Source organism: Cervus canadensis, chromosome 20, assembly GCF_019320065.1.
Source record: "Cervus canadensis isolate Bull #8, Minnesota chromosome 20, ASM1932006v1, whole genome shotgun sequence".
Taxonomy (NCBI): domain Eukaryota; kingdom Metazoa; phylum Chordata; class Mammalia; order Artiodactyla; family Cervidae; genus Cervus; species Cervus canadensis.
Genome location: NC_057405.1, coordinates 27,981,309 through 28,003,642, shown reverse-complemented (window position 1 = coordinate 28,003,642; position 22,334 = coordinate 27,981,309). Strand labels below are relative to the sequence as shown.

Sequence of the window (22,334 nt, the reverse complement as noted above, 5' to 3'; positions counted from 1 at the left end):
AATTGGAAATCTGGGGATATTCCCATCATATTATTTAAGACTAACCACTGTAGAACATGAAATGATGAGTTCAGCATTGAGCAATCTGGCAACACTGCTTGTCTGATGTCATCCACCTGCCTCTTCTAATTAGTCATCTTCACCATGCTTTCATCTGACCACTGGCTTTTAGATGATGAAGCCTGATAATGACAGCTCAGATAAGATTCCTAACCACAGAAACTCAGTAGAGGTCAACGCATTTCAATTGTCTGAAACAACAGTGCTTGGCCATTTGATAGCTACAGATAAGCAGCAGGCGTCTGACGTAGATGAGGGGGACCTTAAGCCATTTTATTCACTCTTACATAATCACAGATTTTTGCCTGGAAGTTCCCAGCAATTAACATGAATCTTGGCCAGTGGTTTTTGGTCATTTATTATGAAAAAGCTGATATAATGGTAACATTATACAAGTTAATAAGGCAGAGATTTTTAAACAACAGAATCAATGTCATGCTGTCAGATCAAGCTCAAGCATAGGCAATCATGAAAAAAAAAAAAATCCTAAGGGGCTGCAAGTAATGAAACAATGATATATAACCTGCTTAACCAGAGTGCTCCCCACTTTGATTGATGATTGGTTATTGGCAGTAGTTGTTGATAATATAACAAAATCAAGTTTTTCCAACATCTCTCAAGAGGACTATAAAAAAAAATTTGTTGATGTAGAAACTGCACATGGGAAGAAGCATGCTATAAATAATATTTTATATATGCACTCTCTGATCTGATAATTAAGGTAAAATGTTGAATCCAATATTTTGAGCTCAATATCAATATTCCTATTGCTAGTGGACAAATAATTTTTGAATATTTGAATACATGAACAGATATTTGAATATATAAACAAATTTCAGGGAAATATCAAGTATTTTGGGGGGCATTGATTTTATAGCATGCCGAGATTCCTTCAAGTGTGCCCAACAGCATTCACATGTTTATTTAAAAAGCTGATTTGGCCAAAAAATTGATCAGGTCACATTTTAAAAACTAATTAATTAGCATATGGATTAATTTCTACCTGAGATTGTTGCCACGTATTTATTAGTGATTTAGTATAATGGAGAGCTCTCTGGTCTGAGAATCAAGAGACCTGGCAGCCAATATATAATCAACAACAAATCAGTTGTCTCCCTTGGGCAGACCATGGGCTTCCCTAAACCTCTGTTTCTTTAGCTGTAAATTAAAGGGTCCGAGGTCTTTCCTACTCTAAATTCCTGTGATCCTATAAATTAAGTGTTCTGCTATGGCTTGAAGCCATTTAGGTTAGTCAAAAAACTGAAATTAAAATTCATTTCTCCTAACTTCCCTATGCTGTAGCACTTTCCTTCCACCCTTCTTCTCAAAAGATAGCTTGATGAGTAATTAGCTCTAAGTTACCTTCCCAACTCACATTCCTTCTGGATTATAAAGTTTCATGCAAGAATAGGATTATGTCCTACTCATGTGGTATTCATCATAACAACTAATAAAATAACAAGACTTCCTTGGTGGTCCAGTGGCTAAGACTTTGAGCTCCCCATGCAGGGGGCCTGGGTTCGATTCCCAGTCAGGGAACTAGATCCCACATGCTGCAAATAAAAGATTCTTCATGCTGTAACTAAGACCTGGTGCAGCCAAATAAATAAACTAATATTAAAACAAAACAACTTTACACATAGCTGCTAAATTAATAAATGAGTAAATAGAAAGAAACAAGGAAGGGAGGAGTGAGAGAAGGAAGAAAGACAATTAACTGCTTCATCTGTGCTCTGTGCCCATGTCAGTGAAAAAGAAGCAGTAACCAGGCCCTGCAGCTGTCATCCAGAGAAGGTAACAAATCAGAGAGATGTTTGGTAAAGATTTTATTTAATTACTACAGGCGTAATCAGAGTAGAGATCTTTATTTCAAACAAATTCAACATGGTGGAATTCTAGTCCAACACAATTATCTGGTCTTTCCTTTAGAATTGGTGGGGCGGGGCATAACTGGTATTTGATTTAAACTTTGGGTTATAGATTCAGGCAGGAAAAATTAAGAAAACTGAAAAAGACTCGGTTGAGAGCTGGACATGTATAAATAGAAGAGACAATCAATTTATTGAAAAACAAATAAGCAAGACATAACTGTTAGTTTCAGTGAAATGAAAATTAGCAACAATAGAATTTTATTGTTCTTGAGCTTTCCATTCTATTCGAACAATAAAATGGTACATATATGAGAGGCTCTGTATTAACAGGTACATAGGGAGAATTCATAAAGTTATGATTGCCAGCTCTGGAGTTAGGCTGCCTAGATTTTTATCCTGACACTACCCCCTTTGGGCAAATTACCAAGCTTAGTACCAATTCATATCCCTCATCTACAAAATGGTGATAACAATATACCTATTTGTTAAAGTTATTGTGAAGTTTAAACAAGATAATGTTTGCAAAGCACTTTGCACATTTTCTGGCATATAGTAAGTGCTCAATAATCCTAGGGAGAGAGTGATAGACAGAGAGAGTGTGTCTGTGCTGACACCTATATTTCCATTTCTATAGAGAAAAACAATCCTGGAAAGATCCACTTCAAATTATTTATAGAATTAGCCCTCGGGAGTGGAATTTGTGAGAAAGTGGCATACACCTTCACTTTTCCTTGACTCTTCTGTAATGTTGATCTTTACAAAATCATCAACATTTATTATATTAAAATTTTTAAAATGTTGACTGTAGATCTAAAGAGATAATTTACCAAACTAAAATAATTCAGAGAGAGCACAATTTAAACTAGTTTTTGTAGAATCAAGGCAGCAAGAGGCCATAAATAACAATTTCTTTGGGGAAAGCAACAGTTACATACACATTCAAATCTTCAATCTTAGAAAATTTTTTGAGTCAGAAAGAATACTGCTCTTTCAAGTTGAGAAAGTTGAGACTTTCTGAATCTTATGTTATCACTCACCCCATGAAGAGGGGACCAGAACTCAGAACCTGGATACCTTCAGAGCACAGATATGTGCTGTGTTGATCCTTCCCCATGGAGCCCCAATTTTAAAGAGAAAATAGTTCATTTACATAATCTTGAAACCCAGCAGAGTACTGAGTGACATTTTCTGATGAACTGGCTAGTTTGCCTTAGATTGATATTAAGACATAAGTGAAAACTCAAAATATATGATTATTCTGGTAACTTCCTATATCTTGTAAAATTTAAATATGTTCATGTTTCAGGCCTTTGTGGCTGATAAACTGAAACTTTTCACCTTGCAAATAATTTAACATGGTTCGTTTTGCTTTCAATCTCATTTTTCTAGCTGCAGATTCACAGGATCCCCCAAAGAGTCTATTCAGTAATTGTGATGCAGTCCTGTAGCGTTTAAGACTAAGCCTAAAAGCTTTGCTTTGTATACTTGATCTGTAGCGACCTTTCGAGTTTGCTGCCTATTGAACCGGAGGTCTTCCTTGTGAAATCATAGAATCCTGCCCCAGTTCACTTTCTGTTACTTGATATCACTGAACAAAAATACCATTATCAGGGGCTGAGAAAAAAAGATATGGCACCCTGTCTCTTTAAAAGTTTAAGAATAGCAAGCACAGTAGAGTTAATTCTTTGGGGGCTGTGCCTTGAGAATGTTCTGGCTCAGAATCAAGCTACAGATAATTAATTATGTCAGTGAAAAGCTCTGATGGCCTGTTCTCTTCAGAGAAAAGTGACATCATCCATAGAATTCTCTGGCAATAAAGAAGAACAAAGCTGTGAGTGCAGGAAATAACAGACAGATGTCCATGAGTGCATATTTTATCTACTTCAAAGGACACTGCAAGAAGTCATACTCTAGGCTGTCTCCCAGCAGTAGTGGCTTGGCAAGGGATCTTGGAGAGTCAGAGAAGGAAATTTGCGGGACTGGGTTCACTGACCTCATGTACCCTGGCCTGAAGAGAGAAGGGTGACATTTTTAGGGAAGTTACTAAAAAAATGACAGTGCTAAAAAAAATATTGGCAGGATCATGGAAAACCAGTCAAGCTATGTAGTGTGGGGAAACTGGCCCAGATGGTGCTGGTACCATTTGTGGGTGAACATTAGTACAGAAAATATTGCCCAGAGAGTTTCATTCCAGGGCCTTCCCCGGCTTTGTGTTTATAACATATTCTCACAGAAAACCGGTACTGACTCCCAGAGCAACTTGTACTGGAAAGAATAAATATTTCGAAATCAGATAACTCTGTTTCTTACAAATCATGTAACCTTGGGCAAGCTATTTAATCCGCTGAGCCTTATTTTCCTCATCTATAGAACAGGGTTAAGAGAAATGAATAATATCCATGAAAATAATTTTGTTCACACTAGGGTGTAATTTAAGAATTGGTTGTTATTAAATTCAACTTTATCTTCCCTGAAAAATACATACTAGTTTCATATTACACACATAGAGACAGATATATTTGTTGGAATAGATGTTTACTTACATAAGCAATTTTAGACATGTTAGAAAGATAATTGCTTCAAAATTTCAGGTACCAGAGTATGAGAAACTGTACTATTAGAGATTTATTCTTCTGAGTTCATACTACCTGTTCCAGAACTTTCTTTTAAAAAACATTGTATCTAATTATCAAAGTAAAACTAGTTCAATATGGATCATTTAGAAAAATGTGTCCTCAATGAGAGCACTATTGGTCTCAATAGGGTGAAAATTAGTTCTTTGTTGTTTGTTTAGTCACTAAATCATGTGACTCTTTTGTGATCCCCATGGATGGTAGCCCTCCAGGCTTCTTTGTCCATGGCATTTCCTAGGCAAGAACACTGGAGTGATTGCCATTTCCTCCTCCAGGGGATCTTCCTGATCCAGGGATTTAACTCAAGCTTCCTGCATTAGCAGGCAGATTCTTTACCACTGGGCCAGCAGGGAGGTCTATAAAAATTAGTTCTTAGAGAAGGGTAAAGAATTTTTAAATTTCATAATGGTTTGTGCACCTCAAAAAGACCATTGTACATTAACAGATGAGAATGGGTGAATTTAATTCAGATGACCATTATGTCTACTACTGTGGGCAAGACTCCCTTAGAAGAAATGGCGTATCTATCACAGTCAACGAGAGTCCAAAATGTAGGACTTGGATGCAGCCTCAAAAATGACTGAATGATCTCTGTTCATTTCTAAGGCAAACCATTCAATATCACAGTAATCCAAGTCTATGCCCCAACTAGTGATGCTGAAGAAGCTGAAGTTGAATGGTTCTATGAAGACCTACAAGGCCTTCTAGAACTAACACCCCCAAAAGATGTATTTTGCATTTTAGGGGACTGGAATGCAAAAGTAGGAAGTCAAGAGATACCTCAGGCAAGTTTGACCCTGGAATACAGAATGAAGAAGGGCAAAGGCTAATAGAGTTTGGCCAAGAGCATGCACTGGTCATAGCAAAAACCCTCTTCCAAAAACACAAGAGAAGATTCTACACATGGACATCACCAGATAGTCAATATTGAAATCAGATTGATTATATTTTCTGCAGCCAAAGATGGAGAAGCCCTATACAGTTAGCAAAAACAAGACCGGGAGCTGACTGTGGCTCAGAATATTAACTCCTTATTGCCAAATTCAGGCTTATATTGAAGAAAGTAGGGAAAACCACTAGACCATTCAGGTATGACCTAAATCAAATCCCTTATAATTATACAGTGGAAATGACAAATAGATTCAAGGGATTAGATCTGATAGACAGAATGCCTGAAGAACTATGGACAGAGGTTCATGACATTGTACAGGAGGCAGTGATCAAGACCACCCTCAAGAAAAAGAAATGCAAAAAGGCCAATTGGTTGTCTGAGGAGTCCTTACAAATAGGTGAGAAAAGAAGAGAAGCTAAAGACAAAGGAGAAAAGGAAAGATATACCCATCTGAATGCAGAGTTCCGAAGAATAGCAAGGAGGGATAAGAAAGCCTTCCTCAGTGATCAGTGCAAAGAAATCAGAGGAAAACAATAGAATGGGAAAGATTAGAGATCTCATCAAGAAAATTAGGGATACCAAGGGAAGATTTCATGCAAAGAAGGGCACAATAAAGGACAGAAATTGTATGGGCCTAACAGAAGCAGAAGATATTAAGAAGAGGTGGCAAGAATACACAGAAGAACTGAAAAAAGATCTTCATGACCCAGATAACCACAATGCTATGATCCCTCACCTAAAGCCAGATATCCTGGAATGCAAAGTCAAGTGGGCCTTAGGAAGTGTAACTACAAGAGCTAGTGGAAGTGACAGAATTCCAGTAGAGCTATTTCAAATCCTAAAAGATGATGCTGTGAAAATACTGCACTCAATATGCCAGCAAATTTTGGAAAACTCAGCAATGGCCACAGAACTGGAAAAGGTCAGTTTTCATTCCATTCCCAAAGAAAGGAAATGCCGAAGAATATTCAAACTACTGCACAATTGCACTTATCTCACACACTAGCAAAGTAATGCTCAAAATTCTCTAAGCCAGGCTTCAACAGTACGTGAACCCTGAGCTTCCAGATGTTCAAGGTGGATATAGAAAAAACAGAGGAACCAGAGATCAAATTGCTAACATCTGTTGGATCATCTAAAAAACAAGAGAGTTCAAGAAAAACATCTACTTCTGCTTTATTGACTATGCCAAAGCCTTTGACTGTGTGGATCACAACAAACTGGAAATCCTTCAAGAGGTGGGAATACCAGACCACCTGATCTGCCTCCTGAGAAATCTGTATGCAGGTCAGGAAGCAACAGTTAGAACTGGACATGGAACAACAGACTGGTTCCAAATCAGGAAAGGATTACGTCAAGGCTATATATTGTCACCCTGCTGATTTAACTTATATGCAAAGTACATCATGTGAAATGCTGGGCTGGATGAAATACAAGCTGGAGTCAAGATTGCCCGAGAGAAATATCATTAACCTCAGATATGCAGATGACACCACCTTTATGGCAGAAAGTGAAGAACTAAAGAGCCTCTTGTTGAAACTGAAAGAGGAGAGTGAAAAAGTTGGCTTAAAACTCCACATTCAGAAAACTAAGATCACGGCATCTGATCCCATCCCATCATGGTAAATAGATGGGGAAACAATGGAAACAGTGAAAGGCTTTATTTTGGGGGTCTCCAAAATCACTGCAGATGGTGATTGCAGCCATGAAATAAAAAGGCGCTTGCTCCTTGGAAGAAAAGCTATGATCAACCTAGACAGCATATTAAAAAGCAGAGACATTACTTTGCTGACAAAGGTCCATCTAGTCAAAGCTATGGTCTTCCCAGTAGACATGTATGGATGTGAGAGTTGGACTATAAAGAAAGCTGAGCACTGAAGAATTGATGCTTTTGAACTGCAGTGTTGGAGAAGAATTTTGAGAGTCCCTTGGACAGCAAGAAAATCAAACCAGTTAACCCTAAAGGAAATCAGTCCTGAATATTCTTTGGAAGGATTGATGCTGAAGCTGAAACTCCAATACTTTGGCCACCTGATGCGAAGAACTGACTCATTTGAAAATACCCTGATGTTGAGAAAGACTGAAATCAGGAGAAGGGGATGACAGAGGATGAGATGGTTGGATGGCATCACTGACTCAATGGAGAAGAGTTTGAGTAAACTCTGGGAGTTGGTGATGGATAGGGAAGCTTGGCATGCTGCAGTCCATGGGGTCACAAAGAGTCGGACACGACTGAGCGACTGAACTGAACTGATGGACTATAGTGAACTGGCTCCTCTGTCCATGGGATTTTCCAGGCAAGAATACTGGAGTGGGCAGCCATTTCCTTTTCAAGAGGATATTCCTGACCCAGGGATCGAACCTGCATCTCCTATGTCTCCTATAAAACAGGCAGATTCTTTACCGCTGAGCCACCAGAAAAGGTCATCATAGTTGTTACAAACATGTTTTGTAGGCACTTAACTGGCTATGATTTTTTTTAAAACAAGTAGAATCTCTAATCTTTTCTTTGTCATTTCAGAGAAAACATTTTTCCCCTGCAAAGTCAGGGAGAAATGTATATTCAATCATTCACTTATCTGTCTTTAAACAAAGAAACACATAAAACAAGGCTATATACTGATGGATGATTAAATTATTGTGATGAGAGACTTGTGGGAACCTAACTACATTTTCCCCAGGAGCAGTGATTCTGTGTGCCTTAACTCACTATTTGTGATAACTTTACAGAAAACAACTGTAGCAGATAATGAAAATCAACAGCTGTTCATTTCTATTTGTTCCTTGCATACAAGAGGGAACCTGAATCATAGGGAGATTTGATGGAGATTTCATGAACACGTATAGAAATAATAAGCCAATATCTTTGGGGTCGAAGCTTTCTGTCTGCTGTGCTTAGTCGCTCACTCATGTCCAACTCTTTGCGACCCTATGAACTGTAGCCCGCCAGGCTCCTCTGTCCATGGGATTCTCCAGGCAAGAATACTGGAGTGGGCTGCCATGCCCTCCTCCAGGGGATCTTCCCGACCCAGGGATTGAACCCAGGTCTCCTGCATTGCAGGTGGATTCTTGACCTACTAAAGTCACCAGAGAAGCTCAAGTGAAAGGCCAAAGATAGATTTTAAAGAAACTGTTCTGTCCTCAAAAGAGAAAACATACATGCTTAGAAGAGTGGAAACACAGGACACTGGTGTTAAATAAGGACGATTCACGCACAAAACACACATACAAACATTTTACTTACACATTGAACAAACAGTTAATGAGTTGATCCCTGTGCTGGCAGCTGGGTTCACAAGAGAACAAGAGGCTTCTGACCTCCCAGTCTTTCCCAGAGGGAGAAAAGAAGCAATGGTGGTTACAAAGTGAGGAGCACAGGATTAGAGAAGTATCAGGCGACAGGAAGGGCAGGTCTACACATGTTACACCTGTTCTCAAATCGCAGAGCTCGTGTTCCTAAACATTAGCACTTAGATAACAGCACACGAGAGGTTTTCTTAATAAAAATTTTTGAATGTGGCCCAAAAGAGTGAGAAAGCATGGTAATTGTATAAGCAGATGTGATCAACTACATTCTCTCTTTGAAAAGGTAGATTTGGCATTTCAACCTGAGATTTGGCAGCAGAGAGCCAAATATTGTCCGTAAAAGCTGTTAGCCAATCACAAACAGATACTGTGACTTTTTCAGGGATCTCCTTTCTTTAAAAAAAAAAGGACTTTCCAACTAGGAACTCATAGGAATTTTATTAAACACCAAAGATGCAATATAAGGAATTAACATTTCTATTTTTTTCACTTCTTTGCCTGATTTCGGCTGCACCTTCATTTAGAGGCAATGCCTGCTTCCAGCCTGAGTCCTAGCACAAGATGTGCTGTTTGACATTGTTTCTTATTGATGCCAGGTTTTAAATAGAATACCCAGAAAAGTTTAGGAAAAACTGTCAAGTCATTTCTGCTGCAGTATAAACTTTTGACTCGGGTGATGAAGAAACTGCAGACTCTAGCATAAACCGTGGAGTCCAGATTCTTGAATTAGACAGGAAGCTGCTCCTTCAAATCACCAACAAATTGTGCGGGAGGTCCGGAGGCATGGGGGCTGCCAGTGTCTGGGAAGCCAGAGGCCTGGGAATCACAGGATTGTTACGGGTGGTTTGGGGAGTCACAGGAGACAGACAACCATAGGGACGAGGAGAACTGCCTTAGGCTTTGACTAACTGGTGCAGTTTGTGGAAAGGCTTTCTTTTTTTTTTGCTGTGCTGGGTCTTCGTTGTGGCATACGGCTTTCTCTAGCTGCGGCCCAGGGGCTTCTCTAGCTGTACTTTGTGGGCTTACTTGCCTTGAGGCAGGTGGGGGTCTTAGTTCCCTGACTAGGGTTCGAACCTGTGTCCTCCGCAGTGTAAGGCGGATTCTTAGCTGCTGGACCATCAGGGAAGGCCCTGTAGAAAGGCTTTTGACTGTGTTGCTCAGTAGATCCAGCTGTTCCACATCAGTCTAGTCCTGTGAGAAAAGAAAAAAGAGGAAGTTGCCCTTTGTTGGGCAGCCACAGTACTCCAGGCACCATATTAATCACGTCACATATATTTCAATTTCTTACAGATGGGGAAGATGAAGCTCAGTGCTAACTGGCTGAAGGGCACATTAGCAGAGCCACAGTGTGACTGGGTCACAAAAGGCAGGGTAGCTAACATTTGCCAGGTCCTTTTATACATCAGCTCAAGTAAAATCTGTAAAGGAACTACTGCTGTGCCCATTTTACAGATGAAGAAACTGAGTTCAGAGAAGGTAACTCACTCATTCAAGGTCACACTAGCAGCAGGGCTGATGTATGTTTCTAACTCAAGGGTGCAAGTTAAAGTTGCTCAGTCGTGTCCGCCTCTTTGCGACCGCATGTACTATACAGTCCAAGGAATTCTCTAGGACAGAATACTGGAGTGGGTAGCCTTTCCCTTCTCCAGGGATCTTCCCAACCCAGGGATTGAACCCAGGTCTCCCACATTGCAGGTGGATTCTTTACCAGCTGAGCCACAAGGGAAGCCCAACTCAAGAGACCCAACTGCATACTGTTTTCACTGCACTGCTTCTCTTGAGTAGGAGAAAAAATTAGCTGTAAGTTACCATCAGCAATTTGTTTAAAGATGAAGACAAAAAAAACAAGTGGGTTAAGAAAGCATATAACAATAAACATCTTCAGTACATCCAAAGAGCTGATACTTAGAATGACCATTCCAAGTTCTCAAAAAGACATTAACTTATGCATATTATATTCTCTTTAAGAGAAGAGAGCCTTCATAATTCATTTGAATTCTAAATGAATTCACTTTGGGAGTTCATCCTACTCCCAAACCCCTACAATGGAAAAATCTCTGTTTTTTTAAGTATTTTTGAGTTACTTCATGCCCTGTAGGTTCATAATGGCTAAGATTTTCTTGTGTTTTTGTTCAAAAACTGAAACTCTAGTTGTTCTAATTTGGTCAAATGCCATCAACATAGAATTCACTTAAGTCAGAGGCTGAAATGAATAACTCAAAAGGCACAACAAATCCAAAGGAATTTCGTGTTATACGATTCAAACAAACCACCCCTATAAATTTTATCTAAGCGATATGGCCTTATCTTGCTGACTGGCAATATTTTCTCTTTGAAAGAGTATTACTTGTATCTCCCAGCCCTCACCAGTGGGAGGATAAAAATAAGATCAAAGAAACTATCTTTTCCCTCTCCTGCCCCCGCCCCCACCTGCTCTGTGGGGGTGCCAGGCCCTTTAGGTTTCTCCCCAGTGCAAGGGAGTCCTCAGAGGGTGGCCCACACGCGTTGCACACCCTGCTCTGGGCTACCATTTGACCTTTGCCCCTGCTCTTCCCCCTCCAGCCTCCTGCGGTGAGGCCTGCTGTTCTGAAGGTACAGCCGGCACGGCTGTCTGCAATCCAGGGCGCTCTCCTCCGCGTCTTGTCAGTTGATGTCTTCTTGGAGGGGGTTCGGCCCATGCGTCCATCCTGGGAGCAGGATGCCCGACAGAGAGGGGCTGCCCCTGCCCGCCTTTCCCGCTTACTGCTGCATTCTAATACCCTCCTCTAGTTCTTACTGGGTTCTTTCATGGCAGTCCTTCACCCTGGGACCGAGGCGTCGGTCGAGGGGGCTGAGCTGGGAGGCGCGTTGGAGGGACAGGCGCTGGGCTGCACTCAGACTGACCCTTGCCCTCTGACCCTGCCCCATTGTCCTTCGACCAAAATGGCGCCCTTCCTCCCCCCGGGGATGAGCTCTTTCCCAGGAAGAGCCTCGGTCCCTCCTGCAAATAGCCCTGCCAGTCAATCCTCCAGACAAGATTACATAGAGAGATTTCACTCAAGCTTGAGAAATTCTTGGAGAGGCCATCTGTGGAGGAGACAATCATAGGATAAAGTGGGGAGGTGAACAAAATTTACATAAACAAACAGCGGCGTTGGACAAGAGGAGTCTGTAAAAAGACGTCTGGTGTCAGGTCTGCTACAGATGCCCTGTCAGTCCTGGGTCTCCTCTAGCTGGTTTACGTTGAGAGGGTGAAATTCACGGAGCTGGATAAATAACCACAGTGAGAAAATCACCACGCAGCTGTGCCTCAGCAATCACTTCGCCCACGTGGTATGGAACTCGGCTTCTCAACGGGCTCACAGAAAGCTGGGCCCTTCTCCGGGACCTGATTACACATAGGGGTGGGCCGTTTAAGGTCTCTGCCCAGGGTCTTTATTAGCACAGTACCAAAAGTCTGAAGTCTTTCAGAATTTAAAGAAATTATACACTACAGAATCACAGCGCCGCAGGGGGGAACCTGTGGCCTTATCTAATTTCTAATCTGGGACATAGCAGCTGTCTTGCTATTAATATCCCAATGTGGGTAAAAAAGAAATAAAAACCACACAAGTCATGAAAATGTTTAAATCCATGGATGACTATGATGTTCAGCTAGGTAACCACAAGGAAAATATGACTGTACTTTTACAATTTATTACATGGAATTTTACCTTTTTATTCAAAAAAAGTGGTATTCTCTACATAAAGGATTGAGGGTGATTTGTATCTTCTTATTTGCATTTTTTGAGGGATAACAAAGTGGTACTTCAGATGTTTTTAAATCTGTGGCAAAATATACATAAAATTTACCATTGTAACCATTTTTAAGTGTACAATTCATCAGCATTAAATGCATTCACCTTTTGTATTATCACCACCATACATCCATCTGCAGAATGTTTCTCATCTTCCAAACCCGGAACTCTGTTCCCACTGAACAACCACTGTCTATCCTCCTTCCCCACTGCCCCTGCCAACCACCTCCACTTTCTGTCTCTATGAATTTGACTTTTCTAAGTACCTCATATAAATGGAATCATATAGTATGTGTCCTTTTGTGACTAGCTTATTTCATTTGGCATAGTGTCTTCAAGGTTCATCCATGTTGGAGCATGTGTCAGAATTTCCTTTTTTAAAAAAGGATGAGTAACTGCATTTTATGTATATGTGTGTGTTCATCACTCAATCATATCCGACTCTTTGTGACCCTCTGCACTGTAGCCCACCAGGTTCCTCTGTCCATGGAATTCTCCAGGCAAGAATACTGGAGTGAGTTGCCCTGCCCTTCTCCAAGGGATCTTCCTGACCCAGGGATTGAACCTGGGTTTCTTGCCTTGCAGGCAGATTCTTTACCATTTGAGCCACCAGGAAAGCCTTTGTATGTATATACCACATTGTTATGACCAACCTAGACAGCATATTAAAAATCAGAGACATTACTTTGCCAACAAAGGTCCATCTAGTCAAAGCTATGGTTTTTCCAGTAGTTATGTATGGATGTGAGAGTTGAACTATAAAGAAAGCTGAGCACTGAAGAATTGATGTTTTTGAACTGTGGTGTTGGAGAAAACTCTTGAGAGTCCCTTGGACTGCAAGGAGATCCAACCAGTCCATCCTAAAGGAAATCAGTCCTGAATGTTCATTGGAAGGACTGATGTTGAAACTGAAACTTCAATACTTTGACCAACTGGTGAGAAAAACTGACTCATTTGAAAAGACCCTGATGCTGGGAAAGATTGAAGTTAGGAGGAGAAGGGGACAACAGAGGATGAAATGGCTGGATGGCATCACTGACTTGATGGACATGAGTTTGAATAAACTTCAGGAGTTGGTGATGGACAGGGAGGCCTGGCGTGCTGCAGTTTGTGGGGTTGCAAAGAGTCGGACATGACTGAGCGACTGAACTGGCTGACTGACTGACCACATTGTTTATCCATTCATCTGTCAATGAATACTTGGGTTGTTTCCACCTTTTGGCTATTGTGAATAATGCTACTATAAATGTAAGTGTTCCTGCTTTCAATTCTTTGGGGTATATGCCCAGAATTGGAATTACTGGATAATATGATAATTTATTTGTAATTTTTTGAAAAACTGCCATACTGTTTTCCATTGTACCTAAATCATTTTACAGTGTACAGGATTCCAATTTCTCTACACCCTTTTTGATACTTGTTACTGTTTTTGATGATAGCCATCCAAATAGGCGTGAAGTGGTATCTCCCTGTGGTTTTGACTTCTATGATAAGCATTATTGAGTGTCCTTTCATGTTCTTGCTGGCCATTTGTATACCTTAGAAATACCTATTTAGGTTTGTGTTGTTGTTAACTAGTTGCTAAGTGATGTCTGACTCTTTTGCGACCCCATGTGTGTATCTGGGGGAAAAAAAAGCTAATTCAAAAAGATACATGCACCCCAACATTCACAGCAACATTATTTATGATTTCTAAGATATGGAAGCAACCTAACTGTCCATCAACACTTAGGTTGATGAATGGATAAAAAAGATGTGGCAAAGGGTTTCCCAGGTGGCTCAGTGGTAAAGAATCTGCCTGCCAATGCAGGAGATATAAAGAGACTTGGGTTCAATTCCAAAATTGTGAAGATCTCCTGGAGTAGGAAACAGCAATCCACTCACTATCCTTGCCTGGAAAATTCCATGGAAAGAAGAGCCTGACTGCTATAGTCTATAGGGTTGCAAAGAGTTGGACACGACTGAGCCCATATACATACATACACACACACAGAGCCATAAAAAAACCCTAAATTTTGTAACTCCACGGATGGACCTGAAGGGCATTATGCTAGTGAAAGAAGTCAGGCAGAGAAAGACAAAAATATTGTGTGATATCACTTATGTGTGGAATTGAAAAAATACAACGAACTAGTGAATATAACAACAACAAAAAAGCAGCAGATTCACATCCATGTAGAACAAACTAGTGGTTACCAGTGAGGGGAAGGAAGGGTAGTGGGGTAACATAAGGGCATGGGATTAAAAGGTGCAAACTATTAGGTATAAACTACAAGGATATATTGTACGACATAGGGAATATAGCCAATATTTTATATAACTATAAATGAAGTATAACCTTAAAAAATGTGTGAATCACTATATTTTATACCTGTAACTTATATTGTACCTCAACTATACTTCAATAAAATTAAAAAAAATCATGTCTATTTAGGTCCTTTGGCCATTGTAAAGTGTTTTTTTTGTTGTTGTTGAGTTATAGCAATTCTTTATATATTCTGGATATTAATCCATTCAAACATATGATATGCAAATAATTTCTCCCATCCTGTGGATTGCTTTTCTGTCAATTCTGTTCTTTGATACACAGAAGTTTTAAATTTTGATATCGTTCAATTTATCTATTTTTTCTTTTATTGCTTGTGCTTTTGGTGTCCTATCCAAGAAATCATTGCCAAATCCAATATCATGAAGTTTTTCCCCTATGTTTTCTTCTAGGAGTTTTAGCTCTCCATTCAGGTTTTTGATTTGTTTTGAGTTAATTTTTGTATAAGGTAAGGGTCCATCTTCATGCTAGATATCCAGTTTTCCCAGCATCATTTGTTGAAAAGACTATCCTTTTTCCGTTGAATGGCCTTGACAGTCTTACTAAAAATCATGTGACTATATATACAAGGTTTTATTTCTGGGATCTCTTTTCTGTTCTACTTGTCTAACTGTCTGTATTTATGCCAGTATCATGATGTTTGGATTGCTGTAGCTTTGTAGTAAGTTTTGAAATTAGAAAGTATGAGACCTGAATTTTGTTCTTTTTCAAGACTGGCTCTTTGGCCATCCCTTTGGATATTTGTTGTCTCTTGAAATTCCATATGCACTTTAGAATGGATTCTTCTATTTCTGCAAAAAAAAAAAAAAAATCATTAGGATTTTGAGGAATTTTCCTTTTAAAAAATTCAAACTATCATGGTATTAATAAAAGCAAGTTTTAATATGAAAATAGCATCTGCTTGTGATTTTAAAACATAATTTTACTTTTGGCCACACTAGGCCTTTGTTGCTGGGCGTGGGCTTTTTCTAGTTGTGGTGAGCAGGGGCTACCCTGATGTGGCTGCAGGCTTCTCATTGCAGTGGCTTCTCTTACTGCGGAGCTCGGGCTCCGGAGCGTGCTCAGTCGTTATGGCACACAGGCTGCGCTGCCCCGAGGCACGTGGAATCTTACTGGACCAGGGCTTGAACCCGTGTCTCCTCAATTGGCAAATGGATTCTTAACCACTGGATCACCAGGGAAGTTCTGCTTGTGATATTTCTTTTTTCTTAATGTGTTTATTTTTAATTGAAGGATAATCACAATATTGTGTTGGTTTCTGTCATACATCAACATGGATAAGCCATAGGTATACGTATGTCTCCTCCATCTTGAGTGATATTTAATAAAAGCTTTTTTTTTTTGGATAGTTCAGCTGAAGTGCTACAAAGAAATGATCTTTAATGAACAAGCTGTATAGAGACTTTTACGCTACTATTAACCATAGAGTTATAGAAATTTCTAGAGAAAAACTTGACACATTTTTAGTCCTGATGGCCCTTTAACTATATCTGAATCTTCTTGTGTGTTGTTGTGGCACTAATTATGTTACCTTTGCTTTCTAACATTGAGGAGGAAAAAAAAATGGGGAAAAAAATGGGGGAAAAAAAAGGAAAAAAATCACTAATTTCTATAGTGATAGCTAATACTATCATAAATTACATAGCCTTTATTCTTCCAATACATTTATAATATTCCATTTTACCTAACTAGAGAGAACAGTATAATTCAACTTGTATGAGATTTAAAGATAGTTTGTTTCCTGTAGTAACATTCTAGTGGAATGTACTGTTTTTCCTTATTCAGTTTACATATTTTCTTTTTGGAATAAACTTCAGAAGAAGAAAGTGACTCCTAAACTACAGACAAGAATGTCAGATGGAAGAGCACAAGTTGAAAAATGCAATTGTTTAGATCTTTTAAACAAGGCTAGTTAAGGTTGTTCTGAACTTTTCAGTGTCAGTTTATACCTCTCTGACTTCACATCAATTAGTTTTAATTTTCTTTATTTTAACAAATATTTACTGAGTCGCTATCATGCGGGTAGGCACTCTTTTAGTAGACATTGTAGACATAGTCCCTGACCTCAAAGCAGCTCACAACCTAGGAAACAAGTAGGCCAAGTAAACTAATAAATTACCTTATTTAAATAGATACAGAACATTGAGTTGAGTTCCCAGAATGGGAAAGTATTTACAGAATGGTATATGTTAGTCTTCCAGGGCCATCTTTCCTAGGGTCCTTTAGCTCAATGCAGTGATATTCATATTCATATTTAGGTAGCTAATTAAATATATGAAAAAGTGATAGTTTTTAAAAACTGTGACATTCTGGTTCTTCCAAAACATAGAAATAAATTTATTCTGTCCTCAAAATATATCCCCCACTCAAGGTCAACCGCTATTAGCAGGGAATGTCTTGGTTGAGGTGTGCAATGTCGGCAGTTAGGAGCAGGCATCTCAAACTTCCCACCTGGCTGTGATCCCTCTCAACTTAAGTAAGTGGACCGTCATGCTGGGGATCATAGTGGCACCATCTAAGAAACTGTCCCAAGCTAGTTCACTTCAAGCAAATGTTTTCTAAGTCTTCTGTTTTGCCCTAAACATTCAAGTCAATATTAATATTGTATCAATGTTCTCAAAGTTTTAAACTACTTACCACCCACCCCAAGTCTTTAACTAATCTGAGAGCTTCAAGAGGAGGCACCCTGTTGAATTTGAAGTTCAACGGCTCATCTTGATTCCCCATCCTCCCAGAGTTAGACACGTACCCATTTAGAAGTGCGGAATGGCTTTGTCACATGGGCATAAACACTAAACATTGTCTCTTACTCATTATGGATTTTCCCAAAGATTAAAAAATCCCACAAGTTTAAAACATAGTTAAAGTTGTCACTAGGCACAGTCATCAACAATGGAATTTTGCTTTTAAAGAAAGCTGAGTTTTGGAAACACTGTCTGTGAAATTCAGTTCTTGAGTAGAGTAAGTCCATCACGGCTGCCCTATAAGATGTAGGAACATTTTGGAATATCCAGTCTCCTGTCCACTCCCTGTTTGCCCTTGGATAATCAATTTATCCCAATTTGCCTGGGACTGTCCTGATTTGCCAAAGTCCAGCTATGTGGGATTTTGTTCTTCTGAGTCCCAGGCAAAATGAGAGAGTTGGTCACCCTCATTTGCACAGAGGTAGCAAAGACTTTCACCAGTTCCCTGCAACTCTCCTGGTTTATGCTGGTGGTCTGAAGTGGCCATGATTCCCTGGTGAAGAAGATCAATGGAACTGAAGACCTAATGAGACAGGAAAAACCTCTGGGGCAAGCACATCCTTGGGAATCAGATGGTCCTGCTGGGGGCCTTGAACTAACATAGCGGATATTTTAAGTGCTTTTGGTGTTGAATTGGCCTAAAGTAGTGAGGAACCTTTCTAGGTGGGGCTAGTGGTAAAGAAGCTGTCTGCCAATGCAGGAGATATAAAAAGACTTAGGTTCGATCCCTGGGTTGGGAAGATCCCCTGGAGAAGGGCATGGCAACCCGCTCCCGTATTCTTGCCTGGAGAGTCCCTGGGACAGAGGAGCCTGGCAGGCTACAGTCCATAGTGTCCCAAAGAGTTGGGCATGACTTAAGCGACTTAGCACGCATGCACACAGTAAGGACTCTGGCGGGCTCTAGTCCATGGGGGTCACAAAGAGTTGAACATGATCAAGCACACATACACAGTGATTTCTAAGTGCAGCTCTGCTTTAATTACAGTTCCTGGATCGCACCATTAGACATGCTGACTCAGAATTTGGGCATTTTTAACACAGTGAATGACCTTTCTAACACACCAATCTGACCATGTCACAATTCTGTTGCTTAGAAATTCCAAGGCTCAGACTTTCCTGGCGGCCCAGGGGATAAGAATCTGCCTGCCAATGCAGGGGACATGGGTTCAATCCCTGCTCTGGGAAGATTCCACAAGCTGAGCAGCAACAAAGCCCATGTGCCATAACCACTGAGCCCACGCGCTAGGGCATGCGAGCCTCAGTTACTGAGCCTGTACGCTGCAGCTACTGAAGCCCATGCACCGAGAGTCTGTTCTGCAACAAAAGCAGCCACTGTGGTGAGAAGCCCGCGCACCACGTCTAGAGAGTAGCCCCGTGGTCTAGTTTCTAGACTAGTTTCACTGCAACTAGAGAAAGCCTGGGCCCAGCAATGAAGACCCAGATCAGCCAAAACAAAACAAACAAACAAAAAGAAAGTCCAAGGTTTCTTGCTCTTCCATGATAAAATGCACACTCACTCTCTGGTTTACAGGCTTTTCATGAGTTGTCCCTTGTTTATCACTTCAGCCTCCTGTGGCCCCAGCGCAGGCATCTAAATCTATTCCATTTGACCTTTGCCTACAGGCTTCCCTTCGCCAAGAACGGTCTTATCCTAGCTCTACCCCTCTTTCTCCAGCTGAAGTACTCACCAGAGATTTCATGTCACTTTCTGCAGGAAGCCTCCTCTCAGCTCAGATTCAAGTCATAAAGATTCTTCTTAGCCTCTGTTATCTCCTCCATCCTAAGGCTCACCATGTTACAATGTAAATATCTTTCAATTGTTTTTCTGGTTTCCCTCTAGACTTCAATGCCTCTGAGAGCAATTATATCTCCAATACTGAATGTGCACAAATATTTATTGAAGGGATGACTGGATTCAGTCCTCTTTTGAACTATGTCACCTGTGTGGGCTCCACCTCTCCTGTGTCTTATTCTGTTGCCTCCCTCCCTACTTTGACAGCAAAGTCCAGAGCGTGTGTGCACGCTGAGCCGCTTCAGTCCTGTCTAATTCTTTGCGACCCAATGGACTCCACATGCTCTTCTGTCCATGGGATTCTCGGGGCAAGAATACTGGAGTGGGTTGCCACACCCTCCTCCAGGGGGTCTTTCCGACCCAGGGATCGAACTCACACCTCCTGCGGCTCCTGACTTGCAGGTGGATTCTTTAAGGCTAAGCCACTGGGGAGGCCCCAAAGTCCAGAGACACACCCTTCACTTTGTGCAATGAATCACACATTCACCTGTTGGACTTGGGCTTTGCAGAGCGGCTCTCTGCTGCCCTCAAATGTTTTGGATCAGCTCCTTATGCAGCCAATTGAGACAACCCCTTGTTCCCTGCAGTATGGTTTCAACTCTGCAGGGACATCTTTGTTCTTGGACTCTGTATGCCTCCCTTGGTAGGAAGGGTGACCTTGTAGGATGGAAGAGAGGATGGGATCCCTCTGTGTCTGTTTTTATACCCTAATCTCCTATTCATTCTCCATCATCACGGCTAAGTCAACTAAAAGTTTTCATTGTCTCTTCTTCCTATGATCTCCTTCTCTCTCCTTTCTTAAACCCTCTTCAAAGTATTTCTCCCTCTGGGTCTTTTTACATCTTTAAATACAGTGGTTTATTTAACAGCTTCCCAGAACCCTAAGACTTTAACTGCTTGCTTGCAGTAAAACTTCCATGTGAAAACAGTAATGTTCAACAACAGGAACTTTCTCACACTTTGAATTTCATTCCTTTCTACAAAAATTAACAAGACTCTCAAAGCAGAGATGTAAAGTGGTTTTATTTAATTGAATCATGATTCAATTATTGAATCATGTTTAAAGTAATAAAAAATATTTATTGTGATCACATCTTCATTATTTAACTGATGAAACAGATACCATGGTTTAATCAGTGAATTATGAATGACTGATTTACCATATTAAACCATTTTAAATAGCAGCGATTTATAGGCAACATGTATATTCCTTTCATGATTATTATTATAGCAATTAAAAAGCTTTTAGTTCCTGATGAATAATGTGATTCTAAATATATAATGCACAGTGTTACATAACTGTAACCTCTTTTCCTTTGGTAATTGGTGTCTAGGGTAATGAACTCAGAATGAAATGTGTGGTACATGTAGTATATCACAATCAATACAGTTCAAGCATAAGCACATATTTTAGGGAGAGAAGAAATGGGTGTTTCACATCAGTTGTTTTCTTCTAAGAGAATTCAAAAGGTTTGGTTAAAAAGAAAGATACCAATAATATTTACATATTTTTAAACCAGATAGCTTAAACTTTTAAACTAAAACAGCTACCTATTTACAGTTGTAAAGCTCTTTGTTTACACTGTCCGATAACAATGGACATACCTTGGACTCCTTCAGGACAAGATCACCACACACAGATGTGGAGCTGGGCCTCGTACAGGGGTGCCTGGCCAAGGGACCACAGGAGTCCACTTTGCACGCTAGGCAGGCTGCACCCTGACTCAGAGCTGTGACTCCTGGAAGACGCCGGCACCTCTTTCTAATTTGCAAAAAACGCTGTATAGCTAGCCTGACGCTGGGTCTGTACTTTGTCCTTTTGCCCTGCACGGAAACACATTGCCTTTCCATTAAACTATTTTCTGACTTATACTTTCTCATTAATCCCAAACCACTGGTTTCTTCAAAATTAATATTTTCCATTTTTGTCTTGAAAGAGCACATGTATATGTGGCAGAAACAACATGGGGAAAATCTGCAAATTCCAGTCCATTGACGTTTCTGTAATAAATTCATCTCTGGCCATTTGGAATTAGATGAATTCAGAGACTACGAAAAAGCAATAAAAGTAAGAAATCTCAAGAAAGACAAACTTTATACTAGGGGTCCTGTCTCAGAGATAAGAGTTAGCTCCTTTCTTTAGAATGCTGTGATAATGAGCCAGGTTTATGATCTAAAACCCACCATTAAAAAAAAAAACCACCATTAGCATAACACAGGGGAAAAAAATCTCCTCCTCTGTCAAATTATGTTGTCCCCAGTTTGTTCTTTGGTACAAGCTGGGATGAAGTCAGGGTACTTTGTACCCATAACCTTTACTGGAAAAACAAGTATACGACCAAATAGGAGTATGTTTAGTGTCAGTTCCATCATAGCTACAAAGTTCATCAGTCCTCATCAGCAGGAAATATATTCAGACATATTTGTATTATGTGATGGGGACCATAGTCAATGGGACTGAAAGCCTATAATCATGTGGTTTTTCTCAAGAGTATCAACAAGACACTAAAGTTTTGCTAAAAAATACCAGAAGAACAACTCCATTTCCACCAATCTGACTCCTCTGATTGCCAGTCTGGATATCACAGGAGTTAAATTTCACATACATGTTTATGTATGGCTGAGTCTCTTTGCCGTTCACCTGAAACTACAACATTGTTAATTGACTATACCCCAATACAAAATGCTTTTTGTATTTTCACCTTCAAGTGGGAATACATTAAATTGAGAAGCCCTGCCCAGCATCATGTGAGTTGCCAACCATGTGTTACTGTGCAAGATGAATCACTTGATGGGAAACAGGAAATCACTAATAAAGGCTGTTTTTGTTAATTACATATGGAGTAAGAACCAGAAGGGGAGAGAGCAGGGTTTTATTTTAAGCCAGATTTGAGTACTACATTGAGGGCATAAATAGAAAACTTTACATTGTCG

The 22,334-nt window shown here is 40.2% G+C and overlaps 1 protein-coding gene across 4 annotated transcripts in view; it reads left to right on the top strand.

The window, feature by feature from the left end:
- The window catches only part of FILIP1 (filamin A interacting protein 1), a 214,126-nt gene that overhangs the window by 121,344 nt on the left and 70,448 nt on the right, over window positions 1–22,334 (top strand). The gene's annotated exons all lie outside the window — the stretch shown is intronic.